At 34.7% G+C, this 17,058-nt stretch overlaps 1 long non-coding RNA gene across 15 annotated transcripts in view; it reads right to left on the reverse strand.

Moving 5' to 3' along the window:
• The window catches only part of LOC147846451 (uncharacterized), a 176,432-nt gene that overhangs the window by 100,724 nt on the left and 58,650 nt on the right, over positions 1-17,058 (reverse strand). For 6 of the 15 annotated variants that reach the window (XR_015478809.1, XR_015478807.1, XR_015478794.1 and 3 more), the window contains exon 5: positions 3,665-3,933. The exons of 3 other annotated variants lie outside the window; for them this stretch is intronic. This is a non-coding gene — a long non-coding RNA (uncharacterized LOC147846451). Of the gene's footprint in view, positions 1-3,018; positions 3,934-13,009; positions 13,168-17,058 lie in introns of those variants that run through there. 6 more of the 15 variants (XR_015478803.1, XR_015478812.1, XR_015478801.1 and 3 more) reach the window with 2 other exon arrangements.

A 17,058-nucleotide genomic window follows, 5' to 3' on the forward strand; every position in this document is an offset into this window, starting at 1 on the left:
GAATCTGTTCAACAGGATACTTCCAGATAAAACACGCAGCTGTGAAATGGGTCAAAACAGCTCTTTTGCTATGTAGTTTCTTGTTGAAAGGCGAGACGGGGCATAAAAGCTTTTATTTTTACAACCTGAAAACGTTGTTTTAATAATCCATTACTAGTGATGGTTTGTTTGATGGATCACAGCAGCTTCACATGCAGTAAATGCAGGTGTGTGTGTGTGTGTGTGTGTGTGTGTTTGTGTGTGTGTGTGTGTGTGTGTGTGTGTGTGTGAGCAGACGTGAAGACCTACACATTTACCCAGAATCCTTCAGGACTCAGAAGCTCCCCACTAAATATAGTCCATCTCCCAGATCTCTGCTGCCCTTGAGGACTCACACAAGTAGGCCAGGAGGAGAAAAATGGGGCGGCCTTGTGGTTGGATATGCAGCGAATTCAGAGTATCAATAATAGATGCCATGGTCTCTAAAAATAATATTTCACCTACAATACACCTACAAGGTATGTGAACAACTCAAAGGGTATTTTGCAGAACAAGACAAGTCCCATAATGTCTTTTTTTCCCCAGTAACAAGACTAACAGGTGAAACTGCATGTAAATATAAACAGAAACAAACAGACAGAGTATATCTTATTTTGTTTGATGGTAATAAAATGTATGCTCTGAAGAAAGAAAATACAGTATTTTCTTAAAAAGGTGGTTTACCAAATAATGAAAACAAGACAAAGATACATCTAATATTATCAAAACTGCTCCATCTACCAAGATAAATGTACAAATTGACATCAGACTGATCCCTTTTGAGGATAAAAATTATCAGCCCATAGGACATTTTAGAGCAGGGTCTCAAACTGCTGGCTAAAAAGCCATTTATGTATGGCCAGCCATTCTCCTCCTTCTGATGTTAAAAATATAACGAGATTCGGCCTGCCAAAACATATATTTTTAAACCACTATCATTGTTGTGCAGTCGCATAGATTTGTAGATTTATTCATTTAACAGGGAGAATTCTCATTAATCAACAGTAAAACTGTAAATAAGCCAGTTAGCGACAAGGGCTAATTTTCATTTGTTGCCCCCTGCCAGATTTTAAAAGGCAACCTAAAATCAAAAAACACATCACACATACAATAATAGTAAAGTTACACATGACAAAAGGATACAATATATAATAATAATTTCTTAAAAAGTTAGACAAAATAATTACACATGATTACAAGCTTGATTTGCTTTTAACCATTTCTATAAATTGTATTTGAATGTTGAATAATTTGTAACACCCCTTAAATTAGTTAGAAGTGTTCCAGAAATGACTGTCTCTAACTGAGAAGATTGACCATGCAAAACTTGTACACCTAAACTGCACAGCACAGTCTCCTCTGGTAACAGATTGTGTTTCTCGACCATAATTATTCTTGTGTCACAAACTCACATAATGGAGGTGAAGCATATCCATTTAAAATTTGAAAAATCATACAAGCATCAGACAAATATTTCATATTATCAAAGCTCAATAAATAGTGTTTTTTTGTATTATATTACAATGATGATACCTAATAGACTTCTGATCAAATACTTTAAGTGCCTGTTTATAAAGTGATTCAACAGATATTAAAACTGGAGTGTGACTAACTAGTAAGACAATATGTAATATGAGAAAAAAATCAAAGTGTATAAAAGGTTTTGCTGCTTCATTAGTCAAGTAAGGTCGTATATGCCTGAAGTTGGCCAGATTAAATTGAACAATTTCAGTGACCTTGGCATGCTTTTGGAATGTCAATTGTGAATCCAAACTTAGAACTAAATATTTAAAATCAGAGACAACCCTGAGCATTTCTCCTTTAACAAATACATCAGGATGGGTGACTGGATCGTGATGGGTTACTGTCAATGATTATGAGAAAAACATACAAATCGTTTTACTTATATTTAAATTAAGAATTGAATCACACTACCAATCATAGACACAAACCAATGCCTCAGTTAAATAATTTACAACCAGTTGTTTGTCATCCACATGCACATTTAGAACAGTGTCATCAGCATACATCTGAATATTAATAGTAGGACAGCCACTTGGGATTTTGACCTGCCTAGTGGACATTTAAAGTACTGCATGCAGATTAGTTTTACTTTCATTTTCTCTCAGTGTACGGTCGAGAGTAACACACATAGTTTTAATTCTGTGGCTGATTTAAAGGTTAAAATATATGTGCGTAAGTCCCTAAGATTTTAAGAAGACCAATTGCCAGTAAAGTCACTTAAGTTACCCAAACTGCTTTCTGTTGTTCACAACTGAAACAATACAATTGGTTGGGACAGAATAATAATTATTATGCCTATTATTGGTGTATTTTAATAACAATTTAAACTACCCCTTCAATATGAACAACAAGAAACAAAAAGATAGAATTTTGACTGCATGTATTCTGTGGGATAATGACTGAATGTGTGTCTAATGCTCAGCCATACATATAACAACCACAGATATATTTCAACAACTGATGTGTTAAAATGATCTGACACAACACATGTGCTACTTTGCATTATCACTGGTGACAGGTAATGCTTGAAATATAAATGTCATGTCTGTTGTCCTAAGTAGGGTTGAGCGATGTTGACCAATTTGGCATCATACAATGTCTGATGTGAAACATTGAGATGGACGATGGCATCGTTGTCATAAGCAGAGGTGAATTAATTATTTATGAATAATTAATTAATTCATAACAAATTAATTATTCATAGCCTACTGTTTCAACTACCTTTGTTTTCTTTGTCTTTGTTTTACCCATAAACAAATCATAAATAAATAAAGATGCACACAAATTACCACCTGTCAATCACTTTTTACGCAGGAGGTTGACGGTAAAAAAAGGTGCAAAACCAACAGTATCTGAAGTTTTCGCTAAAATTACTAAGTACAAGTGTGAAAGTGAAAGACTGAAGAAGGGTAGTGATGCTGTGACACGTTACCTGATAGATTCAAAAGACAGAAGAGTCGTAAGATAGAGACAAGATTAAGTAAATATCACGTTTAATAACTATAATGAGACACGATCCAGCGGTACATCTTTGATAAACTGTCCAATGTGCACTGCTCAATGGAGCTCAGACGAGCAATAACAGTGTGCGTGGCTGTGTGAGTGTGTGGCTGTGTGTGAGGTCACATGATGTGCGTTTTTAGTGACTGGAGGGCTGTTCAGAAATGCTAGGTAAAACACGGTGTGGATGTGAATCATTTTCGTTCTAAAATACCAGTTTAATACTAAGACATCTTAGTGTAAACAGGGCCCAAGTGTGTATTTTTCGCGAGCAGGTTTGCGACGGGGAGTGGGCAGAGGATCGGCGATGCCGGCTCAGCATCGTGTTGTCTATTGACCCAACCCTAGTCCTAAGATGCATCAGTTGTGTCAGATTTCAACTTTTTTCTTGTGCTTGAATGTTAAAACGGCTCTCCTATAAATTGCCATGTCACTGAAATGGCCCCACGCCAATTTGAGTTTGAGACCCCTGATTTGGAGTCAGTGGAAAAAAATCCAAAAGAAGTAAAGCACTCATGAACAAGTAGGCTATGTCATTTTTAACCGAGAGAGATTTGCTCGGCTCTTTTTCCCACTCAAGTCTTGATCCCATCAGCTGTTTCACAGAATAATCTGGCCTCACCTGGACGTGATGCAGCATCTGCGATTGGCTGACGAAACTCCACCAACAGCTCGCTCTCAGCGCCTGAAGTGAGTCTGCTCCCTGTTGTTGAGGCTGATGAGCTTTAGCTCGTGGACATACAGCTGCGTCTGTCTCTCTTGCTCTCCATCAAACTCAAGTGGGTCTTGATTCTTTTAAGCTCCTTCGGCTCTGGATTCAATCAGTGCTTCAATTTGCTCCAGGCCATCTCAAAGCGGTCAGCTCTTAATGTTGTCTGTCTTAAAATCATCCTAAATTATAAAAATAAGACAGGTCACCTTGATGCTTTGTTGCAGCGTGAGGAATTTTTCATGATATCCTGCCTAATATCTGTCTCGGCTGAGATAATTAGCCCATTAACGTTAATTAATCCATGTAGTGATGAGAACACAGGCACACCTCATCTCCCGTGGATCATTGGTAAGTTAATCAACCGCTGATTTTCAAGCCTGTGTAAATATCACTCAGAACAGCAGCTTCATCTGCAATCTGGGCTAACACACTCCTTCTGTCTTTGTAATTGACTGACACAAATACCCTCAACCCCACATGAGGCCTCTGAATTTTGAGTTTTGCCTTGTACAAACTTCAGGTCAGACGGAGGTTTTCAGCGCAAACAGAGTGAGGGAAACGCTTTACGCCTGTTGAGTCTCTGTTTATTTTCTTTAATCGCTGGCATAAAGACTAATTAAACTTCAGTTATTGAATGCGCAGCATCCAATAAAGCAAAAACTCGGCTCAGCGAGAGAGCAATTATATCTCGAATCACACGGAGATGCTCACTTCTTGTCCGTGACACACCAACTGGATCCGTTAGTGGAGAAAAGCGTTCCGATGGAAATTAACGGCTGACATTTTTGCGTTGAGCGTAAGGAATAGCGATTTGCGATTGCAGATAAAAATAATATGTGAATCTCTGACATTAAAGAGTCTCTTCAGCAGATTGTGGGCTGAGGATCGGGATAATAATTGGATAGAGAAACGCGGGGGTAAAAGAGAACAGATGTATCACGTCTTTAACCGTGATGAGAATAATCGTGCAGCCCACTTGTTTGATGAGGTACCTGAGGAAGATTATAGGGAGCAGAAGCGAGAGAAATTAGTTATCAAACATGAAAGCGACACACAAAGAGAGAGCGTGAGATATTATGAGGACAGAAAACACCTACTGCAAGCCCTTATGACCACATGCTAATTATCTCTCATTAGAGGATAAAAGGTATGGCTTTCAAGAGTAAAAATAGGCTCAGGAAGATTCTTTCTTTAAGCCCTCCATTCATCTCTGTCTAGTTATCTATCCACTGATCAAACAATCAGATAATCAATCTATTGACCTACATGTTAATTTGCCTTGAGTTTGATTGTTTGGCAGGAAAATCAATGTTCGATATCGGATACACTGACAAAGGACTGTTTATTCATTGTCATACCGTCATGTCATTCCAAACCTGTAAGATTTGTGCTTTTTTATTTCCATTAAACAAATAGGGAGATTTTTTGAGACTTATTACATTCTTGCAATGGAAATCAAATGAAACTGCTCTTCAAAATTTATGTTTTGCAGAATCATTCATTCATTCATTCACTCATTCATTCATTTTCTTTTCGGCCTAGTCTCTTTATTAATCTGGGGTCACCACAGCGGAATGAACCGGCAACTTATCCAGCATATGTTTGACGCAGCGAATGCCCTTCTAACTGCAACCCATCACTGGGAAACATCCATACACACTCATTTGTTTTGCAGAATAAATTGTCTTATTTGTCACACATGTATACGCACTGTACTGTATGAGGTGCTGTCTATTTAGCATGACCTAGTGAGCCGCTTCTGGTAGCTGTTGTCACTAGACTTTCTTAAGAAACTAAAATAGGTATGAATGCACAAATAAGCATTAATACATCCTGAACATGCTGATTGCTATATAATTTTATGAAAATTAGTTAAATACTCTAAAACAGGGGTCTTGCCGTTCGCGAGACAATAGTTTGTGGCCCTCGCCTTTATTTGAAAGTTTAATGTTAGTGCGGCCCATGAGTTTGATATGTATGGCGCTTTACAGTGTTGTGTGCGAAGCTAAATAAACCTACCAATCACAGTGGGGTATTTGGCTCTCAGGGGCGGGACATCGGCTGGGTTTGATGCAGGCAGATAACATTTCAGAAATTACAACAGCGTTGCCATGCAATGCTCTTTTCCATGCCTGGCATTCTGCCTTGTTTCTATTGGGCACACGCAGACATTCATCGTAAAACGTTTTTTAAGTTGCTGCCCAGCGGGATATTATACATAGATACATGTATATAAATCAGTGTTTAATTTGAGCAGAATCTTGTCTGATCTTGTTTCGGAAAATGTCAGATATTCGTGTTTTGCTTTCTATTTTAATTGATATAGCATTAATTTGCGTCCAGTGATAACAGAAGCAGACAGAAGAGACAGAAGTAATGTGATTCTTGCAAGAAGAGACAGAAGCAACACAATTTCTTTTGTCTCTCACAGTGGGACAAAAAAAAAAAGTAAGGAACTTAATGCAGCCTAATGAAGCCGTGTCCAGCTACATACAGACACCTCTCTATCGGCAATAACAGTCCCCGATAACCCGGACCAATTAAAGGGTCACACCATTATTTGTGGGTCATTTGCATTGCACTACTTGCATTTTATTTGCATTGCCTCACATTGCCTTACGTTTATTTCTAAATGATGTAAAAGCAGTCAAAACAAATGACAACAGCACAGTGTTGCTTTTTCCTCTAACAATAACACGGTGGATAACAGTAAATCTAAGTATTATTATTATTCTTATTATTATTCTTATTATTTAACTTTTATTATGATTATAATAATAATAATAATTATTATTATTATGACTATTTATTACTGATTGATTTATTTTCTTATACATTTTTATTTGTTTATTTTGTGTTAAAAAAGAGTGAGATCTGAGAAGATTGGAATTGTTTTAACAAAGTTTTTCTTGTAGAAAACCTGATGCGGCCCAGCCTTACCCAGACTCTGCCTACAGCAGCCCCCAGATGAATTGAGTTTAAAACCCCTGCTCTAAAAATGGCTTAGTTTTATTGAAAGTGTAATAACTATGTTTTTTAGCTTATTGATTTTGGTGCCATTTGTATAATCACAGATTTACTACAACTACATTTTTATTCATATAATATGACCACATTCACATATGAGCACACACGCGCACACATACTGTATTAAACTCTCTAAGGGCCAAGGATAATACTACAAAGATAACAATAAAGATCAATTCACATCTTGAAGATTATGTTTGAGTTTAAGCAATGATTAATCAATGAACTGGTAGTGTAAAATGCTAAAATAGTTGTGTTGTGTCTGTTCTTGCAGTTGTCACAGTCGGCGGGAGGGGAAAAGAGCGAAAACTCAAATGCAGACTAAAAAATGGGTTTATTAATTATAAAATAAAACAAAAAGCAACAAAAACTACCCTGAGGGGGAAAACACTAACAAACAAACAAATAAACAAACAAACCTGACTGGCCAGGATTGGACAAGATTTATGGAAAAAACGATGATGAACTGGCACAAGACAACAGACAAAAGGGAGCTAAAAAAAAAAAAGAGCACAAATCAGTAAACAAACTGGTGAACAGTATTAACTTATAATGGGTTAACAAAGAGGGTGGGACTAGACAATAAACAGATGGGTACAAAGACACAACACAAGTCATGTGCTCATGTAAAACAGGATCAGAACACACAGCCAATAAGACAACTCATGTGTTCACACATAACAGCATGGCCACGTGCAACAAAGAATGGCAACACAGACGCAAGATACGAGTACACGATAAATAAAACACTTACCCACTTGACTAAAGCACTGAGAATGAAATAGCATAGCGCGCACATAATAAACACAAGCACAGGACAGGCAAGCACGTGCAAACCGAGCCTTCTCCTATCCCTACAAAGACAAAAACGTGCAGCTCATCTAAGACTGTGCATTCAGGACAGTGACAAGAAACACATAACATGAGAAGTGCCCAGACTCTGCCACTAAAACAAGAATAAACATGACCAAAGTGGTCCTGACAGTAATACTATCATTCAATCAGCACTGACGTAAGACAATTAATTACACAGTATTAATTTAAGAAGAGTATCCTTGTAGCAAAGATAGCAGACTTTCAATCACAAACTTCCAAAAACGCCTACAACATCCAAATAGCCGCTATTAAGTTGGACTGCAAACTGAGAGCTTTCTCTAGATTTGATAGATCTCTGTTTCTTAAACATGCACTTGAGTCTTGTAGTCATCATGACCAAACCAGAACTGTGCTGAGCATAATCTATTTTAGCTCCCTTGTTTATTATCTATGCAAGTATGTTCTTCTTCTTCGTTTCACATTGTTAGAATATCGTGCCCAAATTGGGATTGGAATATAAAAAAAAAATTAAAAAACGCAAAAAATCTTAATGGCATTCAGGTTGCTCATGATTAGCTGTAATCATGTGTCACTTAACTTGATGATCAAGATTTATGAAGCACTGTCATTTGCAGAGCAGCTCACAACACTCTGTTAGGTCCAGGTGCATGAAATGCCGATGTGTGATATTATAGTAATTGTGATCAAACATTCCTGCTGAAAACACTTTGAGAGCTAAACCGCATTCTTTAATTCACTAAAAGACTGCAGTAAAAAAAGAAAAAAAACACACCATGGTTATTGTGACACATTTAGACGTTGGTTATTATAAAACAGCACATTATATTAATTGTGCATTGACGTTGTGCATGTTGTCTCCCTCAGTCAGATGCTAGTGGGAAAAGAATAGGGTGACAGTATATGCAAAGCTCACTTAACAGTCGGCGACCCACTCAACATTTTTATTTGCAGACCCATCCATCAAGTGGATGAATAATTCATACCTGCAGCCCTTTTACTGCCCGTTGAAGAAAGATTGCTTCCATTTTTATTTCTTTCTTTTCTCCCTTTTTTCCTTCCTCACACCGTCTTGTGCTTTCCAATTAAATTAAGGGCAGCGCAGCACTAAATATAGTGAGCTGGAGTGTGTACATGACAATTAGAGGCTGTGAGTCAGGCCACTGCTGGGGCGAAGAGAGAATGACACCGGAGGGAATTCAGAACAATTAGCCAGACGCCCAGTGCAAAAGATACATTTGTAATTAAAGCCCCTTTGCCAGTCCGAGGACAGTAACTAGGGTAGGTAGGTCTGAATTTACAAAGACACAAGAGCCGTGGGCTGCAGTAGTGGATGCAAATAGTTCAAACCCAAGAGGGAGATAAGCAATGTTTAATATCTCTCAGTTTGGGAAACACTTTTTTTGTTTTTTTCTGACAGTGGAGATTTTTGCTTTAGGCAATATGAGATTCACTTAGACACCATGGCCTTTATACTGATACTAAATTAACTGTAAAATGCAGACCAAACCGTGTCTTTATGGGTATTTAGACAAATGTGTTAACTTTGTTATTATTAATTTTTGTCACAAATTTTATCTATGCTGTCTGGAATTTGTTTTGTAAATTGTATTTTAAAACAATGAATGTCTAATTATATTGGATATGATGTGCTAATGGTTAACTAAATATGTAGAAAATTAAAAGTTTAAACAGTAGGTCAACCCTATTAGAACACATTCACTGTTGTACAAGTATCATAGAATACAAACTGCATGCACACTAAAAGTATTGTTGCCCATCCAAGTTTTAGGAATAATAAATAATAACTTGGCTTCTAGTTGATTAATTGGTATCAGAAGTGGCTTATATTAAAGGCAGAGGCCTCTAGATTATGCTTCTTTTACCAAAATAAAAAATGATTATGCCTTGATTTTTAATCATTTCATTAGGGCAGTAAGGTCTGACTTTGCTTAGACAAAAGTCTTGTCACTGAACAGAATAATTTACAGTATTGAATATGATGTCATGGTGCAGTGGAAAATATTAATATTGTGTATGACTCCCATGAGCTTGAAAGACTCCATCAATTCATCTCCGCAATGACTCAAATAACGTATTACTAATAAAGTCATCTGAAATGGCAAAGAAAGTGTTCTTGCAGGACTCCTAGAGTTCATCGAGATTCTTTGGATTCATCTTCAATGCCTCCTCCATCTTACCCCAGACATGCTAAATAATGTTCATCTCTGGTGACTGGGTTGGCCAATCCTGGAGCACCTTGACCTTCTTTGCTTTTAGGAACTTTAATTTTGAGGCTGAAGTATGAAGAGCGCTATCCTGTTGAAGAATTTTCCCTCTCCTGTGGTTTGTAATGTAATGGGCAGCACAAATGTCTTGATACCTTCAGGCTGTTGATGTTGCCATCTACTCTGCAGATCTCTTACACGCCCCTATACTGAATGTAACCCCAAACCATGATTTTTCCTTCACCAAACTTGACTGATTTCAGTGAGAATCTTGGGTCCATGTGGGTTCTAATAGGTCTTCTGCAGTATTTGTGATGATTAAAATGAAGTTTAACAGATGATTCATCAAAAAAACCTTCTGCCACCTAAAAATCAATCTATTATTTCTTTCTCTTACAACTGGGGTCGATGAAAAAACTTTTGTCAGGTAGTGGACTGACAGTATATGTTACTCTGAACAACTAATCATGTTGCAAGTTTTGTTTTATGCATAAGTGAAAATTTATTTTTGCTTATTAAAAAAATAATAATAACATCTTATTATTATTTAGACTTTTTTTAACCCTTAGATTGTATTTCAGTCAAATACTGTCATTCCAACCCGTACATCATTGGAAAGCTTATTTATTTAAATATTATTCATAAAGGCAGTAACACCAAATCTCCAAAAACATAAATGTATTAACATAAAAAGCTATCCCAAAGCTAGTGTGATGTTTCGAGCACACCAGCTCTTCATCTGAAAATATTGATCACAGCATGTTATTCTTTTGTACACGCCTGTATCATCAGATCTCACACATTATATATTTTGGGAGCTTTGGTGTTGCCACCTTTTAAGATTAATTTTTTTAACTTTTTTGTTGTTTGGCTGAGCACTCGGTTAGATTGATTTGAATGCTTTGTTCATTTTTTCTAAGGTAATTTATTCATCTTGCAGGGGATGTAGAAATCGAATTTCACAAATATTGATACTTTTGGTTTTTGTTTTTGTGTTCGTTGGTCACACAGGCTCACACATGCATCACTGCTCAGTGTTTGATGTAATAAGACTTCAATTACAGATTTTAGCAATTATTTATTATCAAGGAATCATTTGTTGATCAAAGCTGACAGTGAAGGGCATTTATAACTTTACAAAAAGATTTGCATTTCAAATAAAGGCTATTTTGAACTTTCTATTCACAAAAACAAGAAAAATAAAAAAGAGAATATTTCACAAAAATATTAACAAAATAACAGTTTACCAATGTTATTAATTATTAATTTAATAATATAAGCTTAAATCTCCTAAAATGTTTGGGATTTGTTTTTGTTTTTGTTATCAATAAGAGATAAGAGAACATTAAATAATGCATGCTTTAATCTAAACAAAAACTAAATCTAAATAGTCGGAGAGGATAGAAAAAATAGATCCAAGTTGGCCGCAAAATATTTGTACACCACTAGAAATGGCTAATCAACTGATTTGCCCTTATTGAAATAATCTATACCTTTTATTCTTGTAATTATTAAGATTTCTTGAGATATTGTCTGTTTTATTCCTTTTTTTCATTCTTTTTTTTTTGTCATTTATTTCTCATTTGCTGTATATTTTATTAGTTTGATGATGTTAATATATTGGATATTTTAGACATCTAAAATGCTTTGGCAATACTGTACAACATGCTCCTGAATTTCATAAAAGTAAGAGAAATTGTGGATTTTTAAAAATTGTTTTACTTTAAGCCATTGAAAAGAAACCGTGTATTACAGTTTCTTAATAAATTAAAATATTGTTAAAAATCTAATTATGTTTTGTCTGTTGCATATAGTTAAATATTAATGTGATTTGGGTAAAAAAAAAGGTGTATTTCAATCCGGCCTCCACTGCAAGTATATTTCAAACCTGTGGGAAACACTGAAATAATATATGACAGATCTTGATGTTTTTTCTCAAAACATATTTATGTATTTATAGTTCTAATGACCATTCGCAAACCTTTTTGTCTGGAACTGCCGCCATCGATACATGCTATGATCAAGAAACATTAACATCACATGTACACTTAATAAGCAGACTTAACATGTCATGCAGCATCATAAAAACGTCAACGAGAGTGGGAAGTTTTGCAAGTGACAATAGCAAAGCTGTCAGCAGCTCTTTTCCATTTAAGTGCAAATCAAAATAATGTCTCTTTGCATGCTGATATGTTCACTGCATTCTGGGATTGCAACTAAATGAATGTGGAGAAAATTCTCATTCAATCTTTTCTCTGTTGTACTTCTTCTAAAGAAACTTTCACAGCATGTCAAAGCAAAATTGAGTCAAACTTTACTTTATGTTGCAGTTCTCACTATTAACAAACCATTAACTATGACTTTTGCATCTATACATTTCTAATATATATTTATAAATTAATAAATCGTTATTAATGTAGTAATTGGGTTTAGGTATTAGCTCGGTTTAGGATGTAGAATAAGATCATGATGAATATTTAAATTATAAGTACTATAACAGTCAATATATTAATAAAAGGCAGGTTATAACCCACAATTAATAGTGATAATTGGAACAAACAAAAGTGTTTTCCAAAATTGTGAAAGTAAATATATATTAGAGCAATATTATGCTCTATCACTGCGATATGTCTGTATATCGGCACTGGTAGGAGGTGTGAGTTGCGACCGAGTGCCTTAGTATTCCACCAGTGACAATATACAGCCATATCGCACTGCTAAGAGTGTGATATTGCGTTTATACAAACGTTTTATGGCATAATCGTGTATATAAAAAAGAAAACCAAACACAGAGAGTCTAAAATTCTTTTGAATAAGGAACTACTTTCTTTCGCCATTCATTCACATTTGCAGCTGAAGTCAGAAGAGCAAAAATCGTTGCCAGTTCACAAACGTCAATTTAGAGCTGGAATTGATTGATTCTCTAGCATAATATCTAAAGTGATGAGAAAACAGATGATTTTGCTTACATTTTAAGATTATAAGCTGAACAGCAGAAAATGCCATCAGTCTACAGAGATTTCCGAGTAGTTCTCTGTTGCAATTGGGATATCACAGTAATTAACCCTGAAAAAGCCAAAGCAAAGCAAACGCTACCAGATTTCTATAGTATAAATACAGCACTACAACTTACAAAAGAGAGAGATCGACTTGGAATGTCCCTTACCAGTTTTATAATGATTTGATCAGCTGTAGTTTGAAATCAGACTGAGTTTTTCTCCTCTGAGGGCTTATTATGCGGTCTGTCACCATCTTGTGGCAGACCATCAACCGTCTTTGCTCTGCTCAGTATGAAAGGCTGATGGATACCAACGTGCTCTTTCTCTGAAATTATAAATAATTAAAATAGGTACTATCTTTATAAATAAACTGCATATTTACAATCTAAACAACTACATTCTCACCTAAAAAAGCCCCAAAAGTTCAGTAAGTTGTCCAACAGCTGCAATATTTGTCAAACTGTGAGTTTATTGATCCGCTGTGGATCTACTGTGTGATCTACTGTGTGGGAGGAGTAATACAGAAGGGTGAGGAGGCTGTGCTATTATTGCAGAGTATCGTATGGCTATATATGAATTTGTTTTAAATAATAATTAAAATCTGACACAATTGAAAGAACAAGGTGCATGATTTGTAAATGATTATATAATTTTATTGTTGGTTGAACAAAATTTATAAGACCAAGTTCTTCTTCATCTTCATAACTGTACCCGCAATAACACGGCCTGTTAGCACCTTCCCAGGTTATCACAATTCATTTGACTAAATGAAGTGAGTAAATAAAACTGTGAGTAGCTATAGTTCATTCTTCCTAAGTTCCCTATTAATCTAACAGCTGTCTAATAAACCTCTCTTTTTCAAGCCGCCCAGCACTCTTTTGGCTCCGTATTTCTATTAGTTCTCTTATTAACAGTACACTGGGCACTTTAATTGAAGGAGCTCAGTGAAAGCACATTCTGTTGTGATTGCAGTGCAGTGTGGGCAGCACAAGTGCTTTTCTTGTGTTCCCTTTAGTCGTCGTCTCCATGGTGAGGCACATCTCAGGAAAAAGTCATCAGAAAAAGTAAATACTTCAAAAGTGAATGAGCTCTTTTGCGTTTTCTCCCTCTCCCTTAAGTAACTTTACTGCCAGATTGCTACCAAAAAAACTAGTTTGATAAATATGTATTATTCAGTCCTACAGGGAAAAAAAATTATAAAGAAAAAAAAATATTTAAATAAATAAAAACAGGGAAAGAGTTCAGAGCACAAGGACAGTTAGTTACACTGTAGAAGTACAATGGGAACAAATTACTCAATCAGGGATTACGTTACTGGGATTTTAGCCTGATTCTTCAAGGTTTTCTGTTTTAGTGCTTTTTGTGAATACTAAATAAATTTCTTTGGAAAGTTCTAAATTTTGTGCGAAACTTTAGCTGTTTCTCTGTTGCTGATCTAAGCAGAACACCTCTGAAACTTTGGATGGAACTGTCTCCTGTTGAAAGGAAATCTCAGTGATCTTTAATGGAGCAGCTGTAGGATTGTGGAGAACTCAAGGTTTAATACACCTGAAGAGAGTTATCTGTTTGCTGTCCCATTCATCTCAATGTCAGTTGCGCCGCTGGTAGACATAGCCTGTACTGTAAGTATGTGACCTGCATGTTGGCATCTTTGTTTCATTGGCTACTCCTGGTTAAATTATGGATGAATTGACCTAAAATATTTTATGGCAATGTGTGTATTATTATGCTAAAACACATTGTCGTTGCCCAATTGAATGTGTGTTTATAACTTAAAGTAAGCAATTTGTGGGTTGGCTTTCCTGAAGAGCTTTAACACTGTGAGTCTGTGGTGATTTGATTAAATTGTCTCATTTGTTTGAGAAGGCTGATGGAAATTGAGTGGGGTTGTGGCAGAAAATCCCAGTTGAAGAATGGGTAGGGAATAGTAGAGCTTAGCAATAAATCAAAATTATAAAAATATCACAACTGTGAATATCGCTATATACACATCGCAATGAATAATTTTGTACAAAAGTAACTCAATGAATGCCGACGCATGGCCAAGCAATCAAGCAATGTTAAAGGGATAGTTCACCCAAAATTGAAACGTTCCTCACTATTTACTCAAATTCAAGTCTGAAGAATGTTGGAGAAAAGCAACCAACTGACATCAATAGCAGGAACAGAAAGTAGCTAACCACATGTTTTCCTTTGCGTGTTAAAACAGAAGAGAGAAATTAAAACAGGCTGGAACAAGTGGATGATGGATAAAATGTGTCTGTTCAGTTTCCTAAATTGCACTAATGCTTTCTTTTCCCTGAAATAATATGGAACATATGTTGCTTATAAAAATATCATTTCACATATTGAATATTACATCATTTAGATATCGCTTATCACATTTTTTCTTCAATATTGCACAGCCCTAGTGAATAGGCATTTGTAAGTGTTCATTTTAATATTGTTTGGTATTGTACAGTGATACAGTAGTTGTTTGTTCAAACTTAACACTTTGAATTGATGATCATCTTTGAACATTTGGTAACTTCATGTCAAATAGCAGTCAGCATAATATTAGTCTATTAGTAATGGCATAAATGCTTGTTGCCTTAAATGCAACACATTGATTTTACCTAAAAGTCATTGAGCTTATTGACTTAACTTTTCAGGACTATGCACACAGCTTGTTTATTTTACAATTATATCTCTATAATTTCTTCTATAATCTATTTTATAAATAATTATTTTCTCTTTTTGAAATAATCTAATCATTTTTACAGTGTAAACCATAATATCCTTTTTCAGTAATATGATTACAAGCTGTCACACGAAAAGTACAGTTGAAGTCAGAATTATTAGCCCCCCTGAATTATTAGCCCCCTGTTTATTTTTTCCCACAAATTTCTTTTTAACGGAGAGAAGATTTTTTTTAACACATTTCTAAACAAAGTAGCTTTAATAACTCATCTCTAATAACGGATTTATTTTATCTTTGCCATGATGACAGTAAATAATATTTGACTGGATATTTTTCAAGATTCTTCTATACAGCTTGATTCAACATGACATTTAAAGGTTTAACTAGGTTAATAAGTTTAACTAGGGAGGATATGGTAATTGGGCAAGTCATTGTATAATGATGGTTTGTTCTGTAGGCTATCAAAAAAAAAAATAGCTTATAGGGGCTAATAATTTTGTCCTTAAAATGTCTTTTAAAAAATAAAAACTACTTTACAACTGCCGAAATAAAACAAATAAGACTTTCTCAAAAAAAAAAAATAAATAAATAAATAAATAAATAAATTTAAAAAAAAAAAAAAAAAAATATATATATATATATATATATATATATATATATATATATATATATATATATATATATATATATATATATATATATATATATAATCAGGTATACTGTTAAAATGTTCTTGCTCTTTTAAACATCATCTGGGAAATATTTAAAAAATAAATAAAATAAAAGGGGGGCTAATAATTCTGACTTCAACTGTAAGTGCAAACAAATGAAAAGTGTATGAATGGCAACTACAATTTTGATTGTTATATGTATTTTGTATTACACAAGAATGAATACCTAGTTTGTTTCTGCTTTCACACAACATGTCCTACAGTACATTGATTACATGTTAAATCAGTAGACATTGTCAGCAGGCTGTGCACTAATAATAATATGAGTTTGCATTTCTGCGAAATGATTTTGAGAGCATGAGCTAAAAACTTTATAATATAATTTATCTATAATTAAAAAAAAAAACAATTAACCTTTTATTTAAGGCTAATTAAATCAGTTAGAACTACTTGTTTGTCTAACAAAACCACAGCAAGTCTCTCATATAATACATAAAAAATACACTTTGTATTGTACACAAGAAATATAAACATTTCGTCACCGTGGAATTATAAGGTTCTAACCGCATTCCAATTGATTTTGAGATATTGAGCTTCAAAGTTTTTGCATTCTATATAGCTATGTGTAACATTTTTTGTTGTTGTTGTTTTTAAGTAAACAGTCTTAAAATGTAAAAAAAAAAAAAAAAATCCCATAGTGTAAATAAGTTTTCATTTAATAAATGTCAATAACTCAATTTTGACAAAAATGTCAGATAGAACCTTATATATCTAAGGTGACAATTTATATATTGAATAAATCTATTATTGATAATTATTTAATCTAATAATTCTAATACAATTATAATATAGCATATTGGCCTAT

Source organism: Danio rerio, chromosome 2 (genome assembly GCF_052040795.2).
Source record: "Danio rerio strain M-AB ecotype USA chromosome 2, GRCz13ab, whole genome shotgun sequence".
Classification (NCBI taxonomy): Eukaryota; Metazoa; Chordata; class Actinopteri; order Cypriniformes; family Danionidae; genus Danio; species Danio rerio.